This window comes from Cygnus olor, chromosome 3 (genome assembly GCF_009769625.2).
Source record: "Cygnus olor isolate bCygOlo1 chromosome 3, bCygOlo1.pri.v2, whole genome shotgun sequence".
NCBI classification, from domain to species: domain Eukaryota; kingdom Metazoa; phylum Chordata; class Aves; order Anseriformes; family Anatidae; genus Cygnus; species Cygnus olor.
In genome coordinates, this window is record NC_049171.1 from 40400880 (window position 1) to 40423204 (window position 22325).

The 22325-nt window shown below is 36.0% G+C and overlaps 1 pseudogene; it reads left to right on the top strand.

The window, feature by feature from the left end:
* Positions 1-21917: 21917 nt before the first annotated feature.
* LOC121068849 lies at positions 21918-22027 on the top strand (annotated as a pseudogene).
* Positions 22028-22325: the final 298 nt, after the last annotated feature.

Consider the following 22325-nt stretch of genomic DNA (forward strand, 5'->3'; position numbering starts at 1 on the left):
CTAGTGGAAACAAATTCATCTGTTAAATTGGATCTTTTCCTCTGAAGCTTTCAAAAAGCAGATAACTTACCCAATGTCCTCTTTGATGCCCATATTTAAGCTAAATCATGAGAACATAAATCAGAAACTGAAGTAACAGCCCTTCAGCTGACAGATCAGGTAGGAGGGAATACTTAGTCACAGTGGTTAATAGGTCTTTTCAGGAAGCACTTAGATACCATGGTGATGGGTGTTATAGCAAATTCTCAAATAGTCCTTGATGACTTCATATGGTCTAATTCCTTTTTGACAGTAAAGGGAGGGTAAAAATTAGACTTCAAAATTGCCTGTTTGGTATTCACATGGAAATAGACTGAACAAACTACCATGACTGCAGAGGTCTAGGTTGAGATTGTCATTTTCAAGGACACTTGAAAGGACAGCTCCTAACTTCCTTAGATGATTTTGAAAAACTAACTCAAGGTATCATCTTCTGAGCTGTTATGCAAAACTACACATATACAATCCCTCTGAAGTTTTGGGTAGATTGTTGTGTAAGCACTAAGCTTTTATGGATCGGTGCTTAAAACACTAATTATAATTCCATGAATATAAATCTTGGGCATAGACTCAAATAATTTTACTATTATATTTTTTTTCTCCAATAAATGCTTATGCCTACAGGGAGTTCTGTGTTTTGGCTGAAATCTGATGGAATTGCCACAGTTACCTATTTCACCCATGCCTCAACTTCAGCAAATCAATCTCATTATTCATATTGATAGGGTTATTGATTATTAATCAAAGACTGTGGGAAAGCAGTCATTACCCTGATGGAACAGTTACTGCTGTTATTTGTCCTGTCCCCCAGGAATAGGGAATAATGCTTATTATCAGTGTTGTTTAATATGCTCAAGAGCTTTCATCCCACCTCTTCCTCCTTTCCCATGGAATGAACAACCATTTCTCACCTTCGTTTAAGTCAGAATATTTGAGTTTCATGTACAGCATTCCTAAAACTTAAGCTTTTCTGAATCACTTCTTTGGCTTAAATGATAGCTGCCATTTCCACTTTGAAATAGTCCTGTTGTAGCAGTTTTAGTATGAATTTGCCTAGAAAGAAAGACTATTAAGAAGAGAACTAATTTTTGATAGGATGACTTAAAAAGCCTGTTATATTTAATATGACTATAAATTAGAAAGAGAAATACAAAAATTGTGGGTTTTTTATTATTTTTAAATAAGATTCCTAAGCATATTAGAAAACTCAAAAAAATTGTTGGTGGTTTACCTTTCAATAATAAAAATAGATACATTCCTTGGACATATGACATTTTTGATCCGATACTGAGCTGGAATAAGTTGGCAGATATCCACTGAAGTGAATGTAATTGTGTTGATTAGCAGCAGTGGATCTAGCTTTTATATCTCAGTTGCAACCTAATAATTACTACAGCAACTCTTGTACAGAGAACCAACACAACCTACTAATTTTATCAGAAAAAAAAAAAAAAAGGAGTTTATAGACTTTTCTTGTGTTTGCAGAAGCATTGTGTGAACTGGAGTGAAAATTGTAAGCAACTTATAGTGCACTCTATAATCTTCCTGCCTCCTGACAGCCCCATTTCTGAAGTTATTTTAGTGTTGGTATACAGATGATTTTGAAGTTCATTCTGAAGCATCAAAAAATAAGTGATCAAGTAAGAACTTCTAGAGTTCCTGAACAAGAGAGGTGTTACTGATGGGTCACATCCCCCGTAGTGTTGACTTGCCTTCATTTCTAGCTGGAAATAAGATTCTGTATATTCTGCAAACAGGAACACATAGGCTGAGTGGGATCATCTCTTTTTTAATACGTTCATTCATTTATTCATGTTAAATACATTTCCTTCAACATCCCATATTTCAATCCCTTTGATTTTTCTTTATGCTTGGCAGGAACAGCTTTTCAAAAGAGTATATTACTTGAGCCTAGTGTACCAAGAACACGGTCTTATCCTTAGGGCTCCTCACCTCAGGAAGAGTGGAGCTGCTGATCGCTATTGGCAAGCACAGCTGAATGAGAAAAAAAGATTTTTAATAAGGGTTGAACTTTTTCATTTCTATGAAATGATGTATTCCTTTAGCAAGAGAAACTTAACATTACAGTCTTCCTATGATTCTGTGCCTCTAGTTAGAAGAGATCTCTGGAGGTCATCTGTTCCATCTCTTCACCCCCAGGCTGAAACAATTAAACCTTTAGCAACCCTGACAGTGGTCTGTCAAGCTTGTTCTCAAAGTCCGTAGCTGATGCAGACTTTTACCACTTTCATTATCAGTCTATTTCAGTGATTCGCTGTTCTTAAAGTTAGAAAGTTTTTGTAATGTCTCATAAGGCTCTTATGCTGCAATTTCAGCTCATGGCTTCTTGACCTGTTCTCCACACAGATAGAAAGCAGATTGTTACCTTTCACTTTGCAGGAGCCTTTTACATATTTCAGAAGTGGTATCATGTTTCTTTTCTGTCTACCTGTCTAGACTAAACAACCACAGTTTTTTCAAGCCTTCTCCACAGGTCATATAAGTAGAATCCTACATTATTCTTGATAATTTATTTCACTACCTACATCTTACTTGTATCTTGATGCTCTTAAAAGACCAAGTTGAAGATGTGCTAACATTGGTAGAAAGGAAATATTGTTAATTGTCTTTCAGATTTGGTTTATGTATTTTATTGTGCTGATCTACACACTTACCCTCCCTCCCCCACCCCCTCCCCCCCCAAAAAATAAAAAAATCATTAATACATGCCTAGCTAATTTCCCGTGATCCATTTTTACCATTATGTACTCAATTGGACAAATAACCATTCTACTCACACTTCTGTTTATTGACTTTTTTTTTTCCTTCCCAAATATGAATTCAATTTAACACTATTGTTTTGATTTTGGAATCCATCCTAAAATTTATGTTTACAACTTTCAAAATGATATGCTATGTCAATTTAATAAATGTGATTTCTACTTCTATTTTCTAAATTGTTATATATTGAATAGTATGGGATCTCTGCAGAACAACAGCCTTCCATTCTAACTTTTAATTGTCACTGCTTTCTAGACAAGCTTTCCCATCACCTTCTACAGTAGACCTATTGAATTACCAACATTTAGGCCAAATTCAGCTATGAAAATTCAGCTATTTTCCAAGAAATCACTTGGGTCCTAGGTACATGTAATCATGAGATTGTAACATTTTTCAGGTTTGAAGGGACCTTGGGAGGACATCTAGTACAATCTCTCACTCAAATAAGAATGAATTCAGACTGGCTTGCTTGTTTTCCACTATCAATTTGAATCTAGAAAATTTCCAAGGACTATGATCCCGTAGCCTCTCTGAGTATCCTGTCCCAGTGCTTAATGATACCGCAAGAGCAGATTCTTTTCCAATAAGAATCCTTATTTCTTTATCATCTCCTTATCTCCTTATTTCTTTTTTATTTCCTTCTTTTCCTTGAATGTGTCCTGTTTCACTTTATTACCAGTGTGTCTTGTTCTCTCCCTGTCCACTCTTTAAAAGAAACTGGATCTGCCTTCTTGGTAGCCTCTTCTTTGATATTAGAAAACTGTTACATTCTTTTCTCCAGTCTGAACAAGCCTCATTCTTTCAAGCTCTCCTCACAGAACAAGTGCTCCAACCCCCAACAGTCTTGGTAGCCTTCTGATGGACTTTGGACTCTTCTGCGCTCATTCAACTTTACACTTCTTGTACAGAAGTCCTGAAAAATGATTGCAGTATTTATAATGTAGTCTATTAGCTGCTGAGTAAAAGGCAAGAATCACCTCCTTTGATCTACAGGTGAAGACGTTTAGATTTAGAGCTTAGTGATATGGTTTAGTGGAGGACTTGTTAGTGTTACGTCAGAGGTAGGACTAGATGATCTTGGAGGTCTCTTCCAACCTAGATGATTCTATGATTTTGTGATTTTATTTTACTTTATTTTATTTTATTTTATTTTGTTTTGTTTTATTTTATTTTATTTTATTTTATTTTATTTTATTTTATTTTATTTTATTTTATTATTTCATTTTATTTATTTTATTTCATTTTTCTTTTTTCTTTTTTTCTTTTTCTTTTCTTTTCTTTTCTTTTCTTTTCTTTTCTTTTCTTTTCTTTTCTTTTCTTTTCTTTTCTTTTCTTTTCTTCTCTTCTCTTCTCTTCTCTTCTCTTCTCTTCTCTTCTCTTTTCTTCTCTTTTCTTCTCTTTTCTTTTCTTCTCTTTTCTTCTCTTTTCTTCTCTTTTCTTCTCTTTTCTTCTCTTTTCTTCTCTTTTCTTTTCTTTTCTTTTCTTCTCTTCTCTTTTCTTTTCTTCTCTTTTCTTCTCTTTTCTTCTCTTTTCTTTTCTTTTCTTTTCTTTCTTTTTCTTTTATTTTTATTTTATTTTTCTTTTCTTTTTCTTTTCTTTTTGTTTTCTTTTTTTTTTTTTTATTTTTTACGACTCTATATATGATGAGTTTTTCTACCAGGGCAAAGAGTTGACTCATATTTGGTCTGCCAGTATGTCCTTTTCAGCAGAACCGCTTTCTGGCAGTCATTCCCCAGCCTGTACTGCTTCATGGGGTTAATCTGCCTCAAGCACAGGACTTTGCCATTGTTATTTCATGGATTTCATAGTTCGTTCCTCCAGCTTCTTTATAAACCTCTCAATAGCAGCCCTACCTCGAATATACTGAATCCCCCAGCTGAGTTACTCATAAATTTAATGAAGGTACACTCCGTCTAGTCCTACAGTACATTGACAAAGATATTAAACAAGATAAGTACACAGATTAGTCCCTGCAGAACTCCACTTGAAAACAGTCTCCAGGTAGATTATGGATCATTAACCACTACCTTTTAATTAGATGATGCATCCAATATTTTGCTTGCCTGGTAGTCAATCCATCTAGACCAAAATGTTCCAACAAAAACACAGAGGAAGATGGCATTCAAAGCTTTGGTAAAGTCAATGTAAACACTGTCCACCACATTCAAAGATCTAGTAATTTAATAGTAGAAGTTGAGCAAGTAGAAGCATAATTTACCGCTGGTAAATACATGTTGGTTATTCCCAGTCACCAAAAATAGCTTCTAAGGGAATTTGATCCCCGGGGAGTTCTGGTGCACCAAGGTGAGACTGACTGATTGTAGATCCCATCTTGATTTCTGAAAAGGGGTGTGATGATTCTTATCTTTCTCCAGTTCTAATATATTATTACTGAAAACAGAACACCAAAGCAATCATCAAAAAATCAACGCATTATTTTGGATCTGGGTCCTGGGGGCAAGCTGAATTTACACAGTGGCATAACAATATTCTATTTTGCTGTCTATTCCCTTTCTCACATTCTATTTAGTATTTATTTATATATTTATTTTGACTAAGTTATTTTTTTCTGTCTTGATTTAAAGTGTCCTTGTACATATATGTAATCCCAAGGCCTCATTCAGCTGTCTGGGCATGGTCCTGGGCAACCACCTCTGTGTGGCCCTGATTAAGAAGGTGTTGGACAAAATGACCTCCAGAGGTCCCTTCCAGACTCAATCTTTATGTGATTTTACAGCATTAACAGGCTGTTCAGAGTCCACCTATGAAAATTTGATTGCTTTTTCTACTGTGCTTCACTTTACATTTATCTTCATTGACTTTAGTTTGTTATTGATGTCTCTGGTATTAGATTGTGTGAGAGTCTTCAGTCCTCAAAACTGCTTTTCTACTTTCTTAGGTAACTTTGTTTCATTGCAAACTTCATCAACTCACTGTTAATCTTTCTTTCTGGATCTTTTGTTAAATTTTCAGTGGTTCAAACAAAGATTTCACTGAGATTCCATTCAAAAATGCCCTACACTGCAAAATCTGATCTTTAATGCCTTTTGTCCTTCTTTTGTGCTTTTTAATTGGCTATTAATTTGTGTGAGGATCTTCCCTGGTCTTCTTCTTACATACCAGAAATGATTAAAATATACAGAAAGAGTAATTTTGAACAGAAAGCAGAAAATATTTTGAATATGAGAAACATACAGATAATTTAGTTAAATGATGTATTTACCCTACTTGGAATTGGCTAGGATATAGGATTTATACAAGCCTGTCTATGAAAAATGACAAAACAATTGCAACAATTATATTACCCAAAATACTAAAACCAGAGTTCCAAATATGACTATGAAAGAGTTCTGATTTAGAGGTAAAAGTATTACCTACTGAATCAATAGTAACATCTTTTTCATATAAGTACATGGTGAAGTCAATAGAAGTTTTGTTATTGATTTCAATTGGATTTCACGTTTTAATAGCTCTTAGAAGATTTTTAGCCATGCAGAAAAAGCTATTGCTGACCTTATTCAGAATGTTAGATATAAGATTTATATGAAAGTTGATATAGCTGCAATAAATTCAGTTACTGGATATAGAAAGAAAATGTGTTGCATTGTCAGATTGTGAGTAGGTAAATATAGGTAAACAAAATTATAATAAACAACATAAGGATGTTTTTATAGTCTCTCCTTGCCATCCATTGTTGAAAGCATACCATCCTTAATTTTGAAATATTTGTTACTGTCATTTAGTAATAAATCATAAAGAATCTATGGTGATAATAAATTTTCTGACAGTTTCTTAATGTTGGTATCTCTTAACTATGCTTATTGTTAAAATTCCATTTCTCGTGCTGGATCTGAAGATTTTAATAGAAGCATCTTCTGCAACTTACAGATACACAAGGATACACGTTGACTTGTTTTTGTAATAAAGATTTTGAGTCAGTGAGTGAGGATGAATCGCTTAAACTGATCATAATTCATTTGTCATCTGTCTGAATCTCAGAGAATGGAGTCATGGTTGATGGCAATCATTCTTGGACTGCTGCTCTGAGTGCCTCTAGGTTGCTTGTGAACATGACAGCTGTTGAGCGTTTTTATGAGAGATACATTGCACACATCAAGATCTGAAGGCTCTTTCCCTATATCTGATAGTGTTGGTAAGCATTTTTAACTGGAATTCTGTCATCTGATTCTAAGGCAGAAAATTGGTGTTGAAGACATTATTATACAGCTTGTTTTCTGTAAGTTTTACCTACTTAGGAAATCTATTCTGTATCACTTAGTAAAAGGGTTTCCGGGTTTTGATTGTTTGTTTTTATTTGTTTGTTTAAAATTGCTGTTAGCAATTTATCAATTAAATTGAGGTGCTTTCTATTACAATTTTCTATTTAATTCAGCACCTTGCAAGACTGTTTTCCATGCTGAACATAATTTAGAAGATACACCAACTTGTGTTTTATCTTCATTCTAATGAGTTTCTATGTTGATTCTACAATGTTCTTATAATTCATGGAATATTACCTTACTCTTTTTTTTTTTTTTTTTTTTTTTTTTTTTTTATGCAGCTTGCATGGAGTGTTTTGATTTAAGTTTTACACAGTGAAATAGGTTAAAATAAAATCAATAGATTTATGTATGATGCACTTAATGGTGAAGAGGGTCTTATCTCTTCTAATTTCTGTGCTTAATGCTTTGTTTATAAATACTACTATTAAGACTTGAACTGTGAATTTCTTTATCTTTTTTTTTTCTTCTGAAGAGTGACCTTAGAATCTGATCCATAGCAAGCAGAGAAGAGTAGACTGATGTATTACCACATGTATTGTCATATGTATAACCACGGTATCACAGAGCTCATATAACGGTCTTCTGAAAGTCGAGGCTTTTTCACTATTTAAAAACTGATACAACGTCGTTTCCCCTTAAACCAATATGCATTTTATTTAACTTCTTCTCATGTTGAAAAGAGAGTTAAAACAACACAGGGATTTCATAGTGTCCTATAATAAAGAAAGTAACAGTGGATGACAGTGGATAACTGAAAGTTTTTGTGGATAACATCTAAATAATCTTTTTATATTGTTTTTATTCTATTTTTATGAATATTTTAACTTGATTAATAAGCTGTTAATTCGTCCGTGAAGTACTCCTGATTTATTGACAGGACAAGGTCCTCTTATACAGGATGATATATTACCAATGTTTGTTTTGTTTTGTAATAAAGCAAAGCCCCCTTTTCATCCATTTTACTCTACTGTAGAGTTAACTGATAGTTCTTGACTGCTGGATAAACCTCTTTTTCTTTATTAGATCAGCCTTTAAAGCTCTGGAAATATTTCCTGGTTTCTCTATAGTGCATCACTCTGGATGTGAGAAGTTGATTGCGTATAAGTGCCTTTAGCTGCCATATACCAGAACCACCACAAACGGTGGTTAGTACTCATATCTGTCCTCTCTCCACCACTGTGAGATAAGCCACACTGGAGACCTGGTGGAGCTGAATAATAACCATTTCCTTCTTCTGTGTGTGTTTTCATCAGGATCACTCTCTTAACATTTTTCACCACTACAAAATTATTCTGGAAAGATCTGACATGGAGACAGGACTGAGTAACTGAGTTACTGAGGACACTATTAGCAGCAGTAGCTGCTTAAAAAAAAAAAAAAAAAAAGTCGAACTGCAGTTGAAGCATCTCCTTTTTACTTAGTAGCTTTCATTCCTCTTTCCGTGCATTTCCTGCTTTGTTTTTCAGGATTACTTATTTATCATACTGCAGTAAAGTCTTCATAGTTGTCCACTGCAAATTACTCTCAGGGTTGTGTATTTGCTTTAAATTAATATTTGGATAAAATGTTAGGGAGTAGAGTGTTTTGCTGGTATCTGAGTAAAATCAAGGACATGTTTCCAGCTCTGACATAGATGGAGGTGAAGGCAGGGGAAAAGATTGGTAGTGGGAGGGGAGGTTGTGCAGCTGTGTAACCACAGCTGCATCACAGGTTGCAGGAGACAGAACTGCTGTTGAGTGCAAATGGTGAACCTGAGTGCCCTTAGCACACCTGCATATAAGTATAATTAGTAGTGCGCTATAACTTTTAGAAAATTACATATTTTTAACTGTCTAAAAGGTAAGAAACACAGGTGGTATAAATCAGACTGTGGAGATGACACTACTTCCCAGAATTTAGACTGGCAACTAACTTCTGATATTTATGTTGCTCAGACACTTACAGACTGAGTGTTTGCTAAAAACTAGTTCACCAGGATCTTGGCATAGGGTAACACTTTTGTAGGGAATAAAATATCTCAAATGAGAGAGCCAGTGGCAGTCCTAAAAGCAAAAGACATCTCCATTGCAAGAGTCTTTGCAGTAGTATCTTCATCTGGACTGCCTGAGACTCCCTGACCTGCTGTTCTGCTCAGTTCTTGTACTGACCCAGTCCCGTGTGACTCCTCCATCATAAGCAAGTTCTACTGTAAGGGATTATTTCAATGTGCAGACAAAACGTCTCCCAATTCTTAACCATCTACAAAAGACTGACACTTTTGACTTATCAATGTACAATTTGATAAATTTTGCTGTAGAAACCTCCTAAGAGTTTCTGAGATAGCAAGTTTCTCCATCCATGATGTTAATCAACATATTAAACATAGAAATTGTTCTAATCATTGACAGGTTGGCTGGGAGATATCTTCAGGAAAGTCTGAAATTTCCACCTGGAGAGCTCTTGCATCAGTTACTTAAAACCTTAATTGAGAGGGTGGCCAGGAATTTGAACAATCACCCTCTTGTCAACAACAGTCGGTCTACTGTTTAAATGGCTCCATTATCTCCTCTACACAGATGTCTACATGAAGAATTTTGGGATTATTCAAGGAATTAATGACCTGAGTGCACTAGGTGTGCACGTAGACACAGGCCTGTTATCCAACTACACCACAGTTATATCTATAGGGCAATTTCAAATTTTTACCTTATTTTTATACTTAAGTTCTATACCTCTTTTTGCAACTAAAAGGTGGGCAAAGGTAAACATCAACACCTCAGTAACTGCAGCACTGACTATGAAGAAAGACTGAAATTTCTGCCATTTTTTTTCATTGAAATGATTTTAAACAAGGCTTTTTGAATCCTGTTTTTTAAGCCTTTAATGTATTTAAGTTGTCTTCATAGAAAATGCAAAGTGATTAAAAACATGAAAGATAATCACTAATAAATTTAAAGCATGACTAATTTTTCTAGTGTAGATAGGGCCTGACTGAGTGAAGTAAAAGACTTGCATCTGTTTCCCACTGCTTAAGAACACTGAATATCACAGAATCACAGAATCACAGAATCGTCTAGGTTGGAAGAGACCTCCAAGATCATCTAGTCCAACCTCTGCCCTAACACTAACAAGTCCTCCACTAAACCATATCACTAAGGGCTACATCTAAACGTCTTTTAAAGACCTCCAGGGATGGCGACTCAACCACCTCCCTGGGCAGCCCATTCCAATGCCTAACAACCCTTTCGGTAAAGAAGTTCTTCCTAATATCCAACCTAAACCTCCCCTGGCACAACTTTAGCCCATTCCCCCTTGTCCTGTCACCAGGCACATGGGAGAATAGACCAACCCCCACCTCTCTACAGCCTCCTTTAAGGTACCTATAGAGAGCGATGAGGTCTCCCCTGAGCCTCCTCTTCTCCAGGCTAAACAACCCCAGCTCCCTCAGCCGCTCCTCGTAAGACTTGTATATTATATATATATTATCTTGTATATTACTTGTATATTATATAAGTATATATATATATATATAAGTATATATAAGTATATATTATATATTATATATATTATATATTATATATATTATATAATATATATATTATATTATATATATTGTATATTATATATAAGACTTGTATATTATATATATATAATATATTATCTACCACCTACCACCTGAAACGTGACTAAATCTCACCTGGATGACTTTTATATAGCTTACATCCTTACATGCTGACCATTTGACCACACCGTTACCTTACAGTAATGTCTAAACAAACTAAGTGTTCACTCAAGGAAGTCAAACTCACAAAATTTTAAAACACAAGTCTAATGAAAAACTGTAGTTCTTTGTTTATTTCCATTTAGCTTTTTATAGTTCATGGTAAATCAAAGTCAAAGAATTTCTTTAACTTGTGGCAAACTCAATTTAGATTTATTCAGAACAACAACAAAAAAATATAGATATTTGTAAAAAAAAAGTTAGAATGACTTATTTATTTATTTTTATGATTTAATAATCTTACTTAAATAGCAAGGCTAGGAATTGGATATATTCTTAATCTATGCATTCAGACAAAGCAATTAGTCTTTATTTCTTGTCTCTTGCACAGACGGTCTGTGCTCTGGCACAGACTGGGACAGTGTGACTGTACACAGCTTGTGCTGAATGCAACTTCAGCACCATTTATACTTCCATTCACCTGTCAGAACAGCTGAGCTCATCCACGGTCACAGCTCTAGCGTGCAACTGAAATAGATCACCAGCTAATCACAGCTAGGTGTATCCAAGAGTGGAAAGGGGGGAATATAACAACACAAATATATGTTCTGAATATAATGTCCCTTGGACATTGTATTCAGAATATATAGTTGTGTTATTATAAAAATTTCTCACTGCCGTTGAAGTTCTTTGCTTACATCTAATTCACTACTAATATGTGATCTGCCACTTGAGTGTTCCTAACCCACTTTAGCAGCTGCTTTTAACAAGCATTTTTAGAACAAAGAAACAGATAAAACGAAACAAAAAATCTTAATTGAGGTGTTGTTAATGCAGTGTTCTTAATCTCAAGACTTTTTTCCTCCCTGCAGAATATTAGTAGTCTCCACAGACTTTAATAGAGGCAGTTTGTGTCCTGCAGGGAAAAAAAAGACCCTGGGAGCTTTAAATGAAGCAGCTTTAATACAGAAAACTGTAACTGAGGTCATCTTAATTCAGATATTTTATACTGTACTGGCCTTAAATGAAATAATTTGAGACCTATGACCTTAACAGACGGATATCAAAATTGACATACTGCTAACTAATGCAACATTTACCTGAGACAGCCTTAGGAGCTCTGTATGACTTTTGGCTTTAGTAGAATCATATTTTCATACAAGAACTCTCTGAGCAATCAGTTTTGAGCTGAGCTTCAACTTGTTTTTTGAGTAGGAGGAACAACATAATAAAGAATTCTGATATCAATGGATTAAATTATGAAATTACAAACTCTTCCTCTGATATAAATAACTATGTGAAAAAAAACCAGCTAGTTTATGTCCAAAAAAAAATTAGAGTAGCTCTGTGTCTAAGAGATTAGGCTTGGAAGTATCTTGAAAAAGCAAATTAAAGCCAGAGGTTTATTTAAGAGTAGTTAAGAATTAAGCAATATGGATATTCAGAACTCATGATCAGGAATCAAGCTTATCTTTATTGCTATTTTCCCTTATTAACTATAAGAGAAACCCAGAGTAGTAGTGTTTTTGTATGCTGAAGGAGAAGCCCATTTCTAAGTATTAAATGATCAGGTTAAAAAGAAAAAAAAAATATATATATATACATATATATATTAAAGGGTAAACTATAATCCTGTTTTAACTAACCAAAGGAATAATGCCTTTATTCAGCATGTCACTCTTCACCCATCTGCTTCACCTATCAGAAACATAAGTCTATATCTGGTCTGGTTACTTGTGGAACTAGTTAGTTTCTTCTATGACAAAGAGAACAGTGGGTTGAGGGGCTCATGTCCTTGTGGTGACAAAAGTTCTATCCAAAAGGCTGAAACCACACTTTCTAACTAGCATCCAAACCATTAAGGAAGGCTTTCAGTCAGACTTCAGACAGCTTGACTTCAATCCTTTGTAGTTGGCCCAAACATTACATCTCCTTCTGGCAGGTGTGGGCAAGATGGTTTTAGATGTCTACTACAGTTTCTCAAACTGATTCTGCTGTCTCAGTGCCTCATGGCTATGTGATATGGTCAACATATGACAGAACAGTTGGTTTGGGGTTGTGCTACCTGAGAGAGGGTGACTGAGCTAGGGGAGTCCCAAGGCTGGATAAGTAAATGCAGAGACTGAGCATCACAGGCAATAGAAAGGAATTCTGTCAGAATTTCTGACTGTCTTGAATGCCTGCCTCCTAAGCATTTTCCCTAGTCTCATTGGCAGCTGAGCTTAAGAACTTAAACTAGACATTCATGATCATGTTTTTAAAAGAGCTACAAGAGAGAAAGACAAGGACAAATGATAATAAACCAAGGGAATAAATTGTATATAACAAATGGTTTAAAGTACCCATGCAAAATACGTTTTCCCAATATACGTGCATGAAATGACAAGCAGAACTACACAGCTCAGAAATCTGTGCACATGTGATTCTGCACATCAGGCATTTGGCATTTAAACACACAGACAATTAAAAACATTTGGACTTTTTATTGCATTATTACAGATGCTAAAACAATTTGATATTTGGCAATATCAATAGAGAACATCAGTCTATATTACTTCTGCAGCTTTTCTAATCTAAAGTCATGCACATAGGTTTGGGACAGAAACAAAGCAGAGCATTATTCTCTACTCTCAAAATTGTATATTAGGTTTTGCACCAGAGTTTACACTTTCATTCTTGTGACCTTTTTCTTTTTTTTTGTGGTTTTAATACAGATAATCAATTTTGGACTGCTCAGTATGACTGCTTATAGCAGACAGGGAGGACTTGGATGTGTCCCCTCAAAGTGCCCTTCACTTACAAAACTCACTTTTGTGAAATGACAGAAATGACACCTCTAGTGTAACAAATTTGATGGTTGTGCTGTGGCTCACACTTTATGCTCTCTCAGAAGGATAAACTTTTTTTTTTTTTTCCCTGCCTGGTTTTCTTCTCCTGTGTTGTATTCATTTCTGGTTTTGGTTAAAAATGATGCTTGTGATGCTTGTATATGAAGGAAAATTTCCTTCATATACAGTTTCATATATCTCAACACACATGAAGACTTGCATTTGTAATAATAAATGTTCTTCAGAAAAAAAAAATGTTGAAACATGTATGTGGATATTACTGGGAACTTCTGATTTAAAGAAATGAGTAGTTAACCTGTGTTTCTCATTTTTTCTCTCAGATCACATTATTTTCCACCTTATGGTCTTAACTGTTTCAGGGTAATTATCAATATTGTACAGAGCTGCTCATGTATCTAATAATTTATCTTCAGAATCCATTTGGAAATATAATGGAAAATGGTATTAGCTTCCTAGATAGTGTATTTATACTACAGAATTATGACATAACAGCCCTGTCAGTTGGGGTAGATGAGGTGTGATTTGAGACTGGTTTAGCTGTAGCAGAAAAAAATATCATGGAGACTCTGGCAGAACTGTGTTTTTGTCAGCTCTCCGTGAGAAAGGTATGTTTTGCCAGATATAATAAAGATATGTGACCACAGTAAAAAAATCCTTGCTGACACCATGCAAAAATGCAACAGTGTAACTGTGCATAGAAAGTACAGTTAGGGTAAACATAACCAGAGTAGTGATTACTTGTGTTGGTTCTGTTTGGTTTGTTGTGTCGTTCTTCCCCCCCCCCCCCCCCCCCCCCCCCCCCCCTTTTTATGCGTGTGTGTTTATTGTTTTTTGTTTGTTTGTTTGAATGGCCACTTCAGGGGAACTTCTCAATGACAGAAAAATCCATGGCAAACTTTTAAATGTTTCTGCATCCCAGCATTCCCCTATGATATTAGGTGAATAAAAGACTTCGTAAAACCTCATAAGATTTATTTAATTTTGCCTTCTAGATTACTTGTCTATTGGATCCAGTTAGTTCACTAGGTTATTGTCAAGAGATTAGCTCTTGCAAGATAAAGAACCCAACAAAAGTTGACTCATAACTTAAGTGTTTTAGCATAGAAAAAAATATGAAAGTCAATAACAATTTGGCCCAACTACTCTGCTTTATGTGTTCTTTCTGAAGTTTATTCTAAAGAGTATGACAAACAGCCCTACAGCATGATGCAATGTGCAACAGCAGTGCAATGTGATTCCAACAGTGATTTTTTCACCAGCATTTAGGATCTCATAGTCATTTCAATCAAGCACAATTTTCTTGAATACGAATCTGTGTTTGAAAAGCCAAGACCAAGCAGTTTGGTGTTCACTTTATCTCAGAAATGTAGTCAATGTGTTTCAGGTGTAAAGACTCCCATTTTAAAAGACTTTTATCAAATTCTAGTTCTGTCACTGTGAAAAATGAAAATGACAATAGAAGGAAGTCTCATGGAAGATAATTCAAAGAATTAGCACTCCATCTCTAAAGCTGTGATGGACAAGGTCTCAGTCTCATGTAAGTCAAACGTCCCTCAAAAACAAAACAAAACAAAACAAAACACATATAAAGGCATTCTTGTCCAATAAGGATAAGATTTTGGTGACAGAAAAAATGTACTCCTTAAGGAGAAAGATACTGAGTTTGGGACAAGTTGTACACAATTAAAACTTGTTTCTCCACTAGACTTTTTAGAAATATTAAAAAAAAAAAAAAAGGAAGGAAGGAAGGGAGGAAGGAAGGGAGGAAGTAAGGGAGGAAGGGAGGAAGGAAGGAAGGAAGGAAGGAAGGAAGGAAGGAAGGAAGGAAGGAAAGAAAGAAGGAAGGAAAGAAGGAAGGAAAGAAGGAAGGAAGCAAGGAAGACTTCTAAAGCCGCCATGTTGACTTGCGAAATTACACTAAATAAAGAAAAACAAGTCAACTCTTAAGAGATGAAGGACAACAAGATTCCTCATAAACCAAGAGAAGGTTCTTTAATGTTTCTTTCTCTATTCACAGGAAAATGTCTGTGTGCTGAAAGGTAATACATTTCTCAATGAATTAACTGGTTTACTTGGTCCTGTAGTACATTGTAATATGGTAAGTGACATATAACATCATTATCTGGGATGCCTTACAGAAAAAAAAATCTGCTGAGGTATTTTCTTTTAGACACTCAGAACTTTCTAAACGCTTTCCATTTTAGGAGAGTATTCACCTTTTAAGCTTTAAAATTGCTATCTTGTCAAAAGAAAAAATGGTTTAAATCTTTGGTATAATTTTCAGATAAACATAATTGTATCTATTGTTTAACAAGTCAATTTGCAAAACAGTGACATGCAAGCTCACTAAAGTACATTTATTTTTAGCAAAAAATCATCCAAGGACCTGTCCTCTTAGGAATTAACATAGTATATTAAAAACATTCTTGTTTTCTTTCCTTTTATATATATATATATTTATATTTATTTATATTTACTGACATTTTATTAGGGAACATTTTAACATGGCATAATATATAATATTTTCAAAGAACAAGTGTGTTTGTACAGATTGAGCAAGATAGTGTAGACAAAGTCTTTCAAGATACTAAAACATTGTTTATTTTTATATTGTCTCCGCAGCTGTTAGAGCTGCAGGAAGAAAAGTTAAACACTGCTAATATTACTTTGCAGAACAGCACCCTACATCATTTAAATTGACAAAACCTTAAAAAGATTCAGATGTTATGGCTTCACCCAACTCCTTGTATTGTCAGAGAACTAGAAGCAAAACAAATTTCAGAAAATTCCTTCTTTGGAAGATTTTCTGATCTTCTTGGCATACTTACTACTCATCATGAGGTTTATTTCATTCTTACTGATTGTCTGAAGTGCTGTTCTTCAAACAGCATGGCCTGAAGTCTATTGTTTTAGCCATTTTTCCTTATATGCATACAATGGAGTTAGCAGATTTTAATTATATAAGTGCTTAAAGTCGTCTAATGTGTTTTGTTTTTTTTTTTTTTTGTTTGTTTGTTTTTTTTACAGCTGCAAAATTCATGATGATACCATGTCAAGGCATGAACTTTCTCTGCAATCACTTTAAAGATAGAGATGAGTTAGTAGAAGATAGATAACAATCACAGAATCATAGAATAATAGGTTTGGGTTGGGAGGGACCTTAAAAATCATCATTCCAGCCCCCCCTGCCATGGGCAGTGACACCTCCCACTAAAGCAGTTGCTCAAAGCCCCATCCAGCCTGGCCTTGAACACTTCCATGGATGGGGTGTCCACAACTTCTCTAAGCAACCTGTTCCAGTGCCTCACCACCCTCAGAGTAAATAATTTACTCCTTATATCTAATCTACCTTCTTTTAGGTTAAAGCCATTACTCCTTGTCCTATCTCTACACTCCCTGACAAAGAGTCCCTCCCCAGATTTTCTGTAGGCCCCCTTTAGGTATTTGAAGGCCACTATAAGGTCTCCCTGGAGTCTCCTCTTCTCCAGGATGAACAACCACAACTCCCTCAGACTGTCTTCATAGGAGAGATGCTCCAGCCCCTTGATCATTTTTGTTCCATGGACTTCCACATCCTTTTTGTGCTGAGGGCCACTGAGCTGAACACAGTACTCCAGATGGGGTCTCATGAGAGCAGAGTAGAGGAGGAGAATCACCTCCCTTGACCTGCTGGCCGTGTTGCTTTTGATGCAGCCCAGGATATGGTTGTGTTTCTGAGCTGCAAGTACATATTGCCAGCTTCTCATCATTGTCAAGCTTCTCATCATCCAACACCCCCAGGTTCTTCTTATCAGGGTGGCTTTCAACCCATTATCCTCTCAGCCTGTGTTTGTGCTTGGGATAGCCCTGGCCCAGATGCAGGACTTTGCACTTGGCCTTGTTGAACCCCATGAGGTTTGCACAGACCAACCTCTCAAGACTGTCAAAGTCCCTCTGGATGGCGTCCCTTCCCTCCAGTGTGTCAACTGCACCACACAGCTTGGTATCATTGGCAAACTTGCTGAGGGTGCACTAAATTTCACTGTCCATGTCACCAACAAAGATGTTAAACATTGCTGGTTCCAATATGTACCCTTGAGGAACACCACTCGTTGTTGATCTCCACCTGGACATTGAGCCATTGACTGCAACTCTTTGAATGCAACCATCCAGCCAATTCTTTACCCACCAAGTGGTTCATCTGTTAAATCCAAGTCTTTCCAATTTAGAGACAAAGATGTCATGGGGGACAGTGTCAAATGCTTTTCACAAATCCAGGTAGATGATGTCAGTTGTTCTTCCCCTATCCACCAATGCTGCAACCCCATCATGGAAGGCCACCAGATTTGTCAGGCATGATCTGCCCTCAGTGAAGCTTCACCAATCACGTTGTTTTTTTCCATGTTCCTTAGCATGGTTTCCAGGAGGATCTGCTCCATGATCTTGCTAAGCACAGAGGTGAGACTGACTGGCCTATAGTTCCCTGGGTTCTTCTTTTTTCCTTTTTCGAAAATGGGCATTATAATTCCCCTCTTCTAGTCTGTGGGAACTTTACCATACTGCCATGACTTCTCAAATATGATGGAGAGAGACTTAGCAAGTACATCTACCAGTTCCCTCAGGACCCGTTGATGTGTCTCATCAGGTCCCATGGAATTGTGCACCTTCAGGCTCCTTAGATGGTCTTAAACCTGACCTTCTCCTACCCTGGGCAGTTCATTATTCTTCTAGTCCCCTCCTTTGCCTTCTGGGGCCTGAGCCATGTGACTGGAGCTCTTGTTGGTGAAGACTGAAGCAACATAGTCATTAAATACCTCAGCCTTCTCCATATCCTGGGTGATCAGGTCTCCTGTTTTCTTTCAGAGAGGGCCAACAATTTCCCTAGTCTTCCTTTTACCATCAGTGTACCTATAGAACCCTTTCTTATTGCCCTTGATGTCCCTGGCCAAATTTAATTCTAAACGGGCTTTGGCTTTCCTCACCTGATCTCTGGTTGCTCAGGCAATGTCACTGTATACCTCTGAAGATACCTGTCCTTGCTTCTACTATTTGTATGCCTTCTTTTTCTGTTTAAGCTTTGTCAGTATCTTCTTGTTCACACATACAGGCCTCCTGGCAATTTTGCCCAACTTCCTCTTTGTTGGGATGCATTGTTCCTGAGTTTGAAAGAGGTGCTCTTTGAATATTAACCAGCTTTGTTGGGCTCCTCTTTTCTCCAGGGCTTTGTCCCATGGTACTTTACCAAGCAGATCCCGGAAGAGGGAAAAGGCTGCTCTCCCAAAGTCCGGGATATTGAGCTTGCTGTGCTCCCTCCTCTGCTGCCCTCTGAATGCAAAACTGCACCATTTCATGGTCACAGGAGCCAAGGCTCCCCTTGAGTTTCACATTCCGCACCAGCCCCTCCTTGTTGTTGAGAATGAGGTCCATTAGGTTGAGCTATGATATTCTGTATATCCAAAGTACTCCAGATATTGAAACAGCATTGCTCAGATTTTAACTGTTGGAGATTCACTCAGAAAAGTTACTGAAGCTAGTGTTATAAAGAATGTTTTCCTTGTATGACATTCAGGGAGGTAAAGATGTGCATGTATTTTTACTTGCAGAAATCAGTGTCAGTGCAGAGGACTCTAGAAGGGAAGATCTTATGGGAAGACTCACTGGACTGCAGCCAGGAGGGTGTACTCACATGTTACTGAAAGGCAACAATTATAGATATTCTTTTATCTGAATGTCTAGAATGTTAGCAGGAATAAATATTGATTTTAGAAATTGTAGCTCAGGAAAAACAAAACAAAACAAACAAAACAATCAAAAAACAAAATAAAACAAAAACAAAACACAGAAAACCACTAGTCCAGGATTAGGATAAGAACAGATCTAATGGAAGAAATAAAATATGCCAAATACAAGGTATCAGTGACCTTTTCCCTTCTTACTAATTTTAAAATTTGTTTTTATATTGTACATTACATGGTTAAATGACCCCCTGTCAGTGTATGGGTTAGATATTTTTGCTTCTGTTAATGTAACATTCTGGAGCTTATAGGTTTTTTTGCACTTGCATTTATAATCACAGTCAGCAAATAAGGTTTAGAATTACATTTTCTACTTCAACATAAATGAACACTAAAAGAATTGTCTGATTAAAAAAAATTATAAAACACAAAACAACAAATGGATAGATACTACGCCTTAATCTCTTAAAGATTAAATTATCTCTGGTTATCACCAGTGATAACCACTGATAACTCTGGTTATCATCATTAGTCATAAAAATAATTTAGCAAAGTTAACATATTGCTATATATTTCAATGCTAGTGTAAATATATACCACTATATAGTGTCTGTCACATGTAAAAATTAAAAAATAAAAATAAAAAAAAATCAGACTTCTACTTTGCTTCCTTACTGTATAAGTATTATACATACTTCAGTTATTTTACTGCATACTATTATTTGGATTGTATTCCCTCACCAGTTTACAGGTACCCACTGAAATGAATCTGCAGTTATACAGTACAAGTTCATTCTTCTCACCTTAAAGTTATTTTGATATGATTTAAAAGTGGGTACAGAGGAGGACCACAAAAATGATTAGAGATCTGGAGCACCTCTCCCATGAAGTCAGGCTAAAAGAGCTGGCGTTGTTTAACACAGAGAAGAGAAGACTCTGGGGAGACTTTATAGCAGCCTTCTAGTACCTAAAGGGGGCCTACAGGAAAGCTGGGGAGAGATTCTTTATCAGGGAGTGTAATGATAGGGGTAATGGCATTAAACTAAAAGAAGGTAGATTTAGATTGGATATAAGGAGTAAATTCTTTACTCTGAGGGTGATGAGGCATTGGAACAGGTTGCCCAGGGAAGTTGTTCCAGGTTGCCCTGGAAGTATTTAAGGCCAGGTTGGATGGGGCTTTGAGCAACCTGATCTAGTGGAAGGTGGGGTTGGAATAGATAATCTTTAAGGTCCCTTCCAATCCAAATCATTTTATGATATCTTCTTCTTAAATTCATTTTCTTTCCTTTCTAAAGATCTGTTTTCAGCAGTGATTGAAGCATTAAGTACCATATAACTGCCTGCAATTTTTCTCTTGTGTGGCATAGGCAATCAAAATGACTGACTCACTGGTTTTGCTTATCTAATTAAACAGTTAACCTAAACCAGTACCTTGAGTTAAACTAATTACAGCTGATCAAAACTGAACATCAGGGACTAAGCTGTTGAAATATTCACCTGAAAACTGCTTGAGTGTTGGAGCCACTTTGACTCTGCATCTTTGACATCTGCACCAGACTAGCAGCAGCTTGGCTTAAACTCATCAAGGTTTTCTAACCTTCATGCCTGCAGCTGGAATCCCTCTGTGAGTGAGTAGGCTGCTTTACAACTAAAACCTTAATTTGAGATAAACAGCATAAAACTAGCATGTTGTTTTGCCTGTTTTGCTACTGGAAGAGAAAATAAATGAACAAGTTATCACATCAGATACTTTACCCACAATCAAGAATTTGAAATTCACCTCACCATTGTAAACACTTGTAAGTCCTTAAAGTCATTATAAGCAATGATTATCACAAGGATTTCAGATCTCCAGAGAATGGTTCATCCTACCTTATTTAAGAAAAAAAAAAAAAAGTAGAATAAGGGTTCACTCTTTACTGTGCTACATATTGAGGCTTTTGACTGTGTTAATGGTTAAAAACCACTTGTGTTGTACTTGAGAAGAAATACCTCAGAAAAGCAACCTGAGCAACAACCACCATAGATTAACTGGTGTGGGATGCTGGTGAGAGAAATATTTGAAATTACTTTTTTTCTCCAGAACTTTATTACTCATGTCTAGTCTAAAGGAAGACATACACATTAGGTAGTTCTGATTTCTACAAATATACTTTCAGAATGAGGGGATAAGGATACTGCAGCTTCTTCTTACTTTCTGTTGTCTGTGCATTTAAAATACTAATTCAGAGAGGGGAACTTTTAGTTCAAACTCTTCTATTTATTTTGTGTGTGTGTGTGTGTTTGTCTCATGAGAATATTCTATCGATATGGCTGGAGAAACTAGCAAGAAAAATACACTCAGCTTCTCTGGACACTGTCTGCTTTAGAGAGGCCTTGGGCAAGTATGAAAGTAAGAATGAACAAAATATTAGAAGTGTTAGAGCTCTTACCTTTGAAAACCCACTTTTTTTTTTTTTTTGGGGGGGGGGGGGAGGGGGGAATCATTCCTGTGTTTTATAAATGACCCTAGAGTACAAACGTTAAAACAATTCCTACATCAGATTTTATTATAAAAGGCGTTTTGGCTAAGATCAAGTGTAGTATCTGTTCTTATCAGTTTAATATTTGTGATTCTGAAACAGAAAAACAAAACAAATTTGTCAATGAACTGTACTACATAAACCATTTCACATTTTTATAGAGCCTTCTAAAATAAGCTTTTTTTCTGCAATCTACTGTTGTCTTTCCTTGAATGTTAGATAAATGTGACACATACTGATAAGTCATTCTATTTCTGCACCTTGGTTGCATGCTGCTGATCAGACCAATAACAGAAGTTAATGGTTGTTAATTGCACAACCGTGTATTTCACAATTTATTTATTTATTGTCTTACAGATTAGACTCTAAACTAACTGAACCATATTGTCATCTCAGCTGAGACTGATCATTTCTGAAATTAAATGTGAATACTTCGT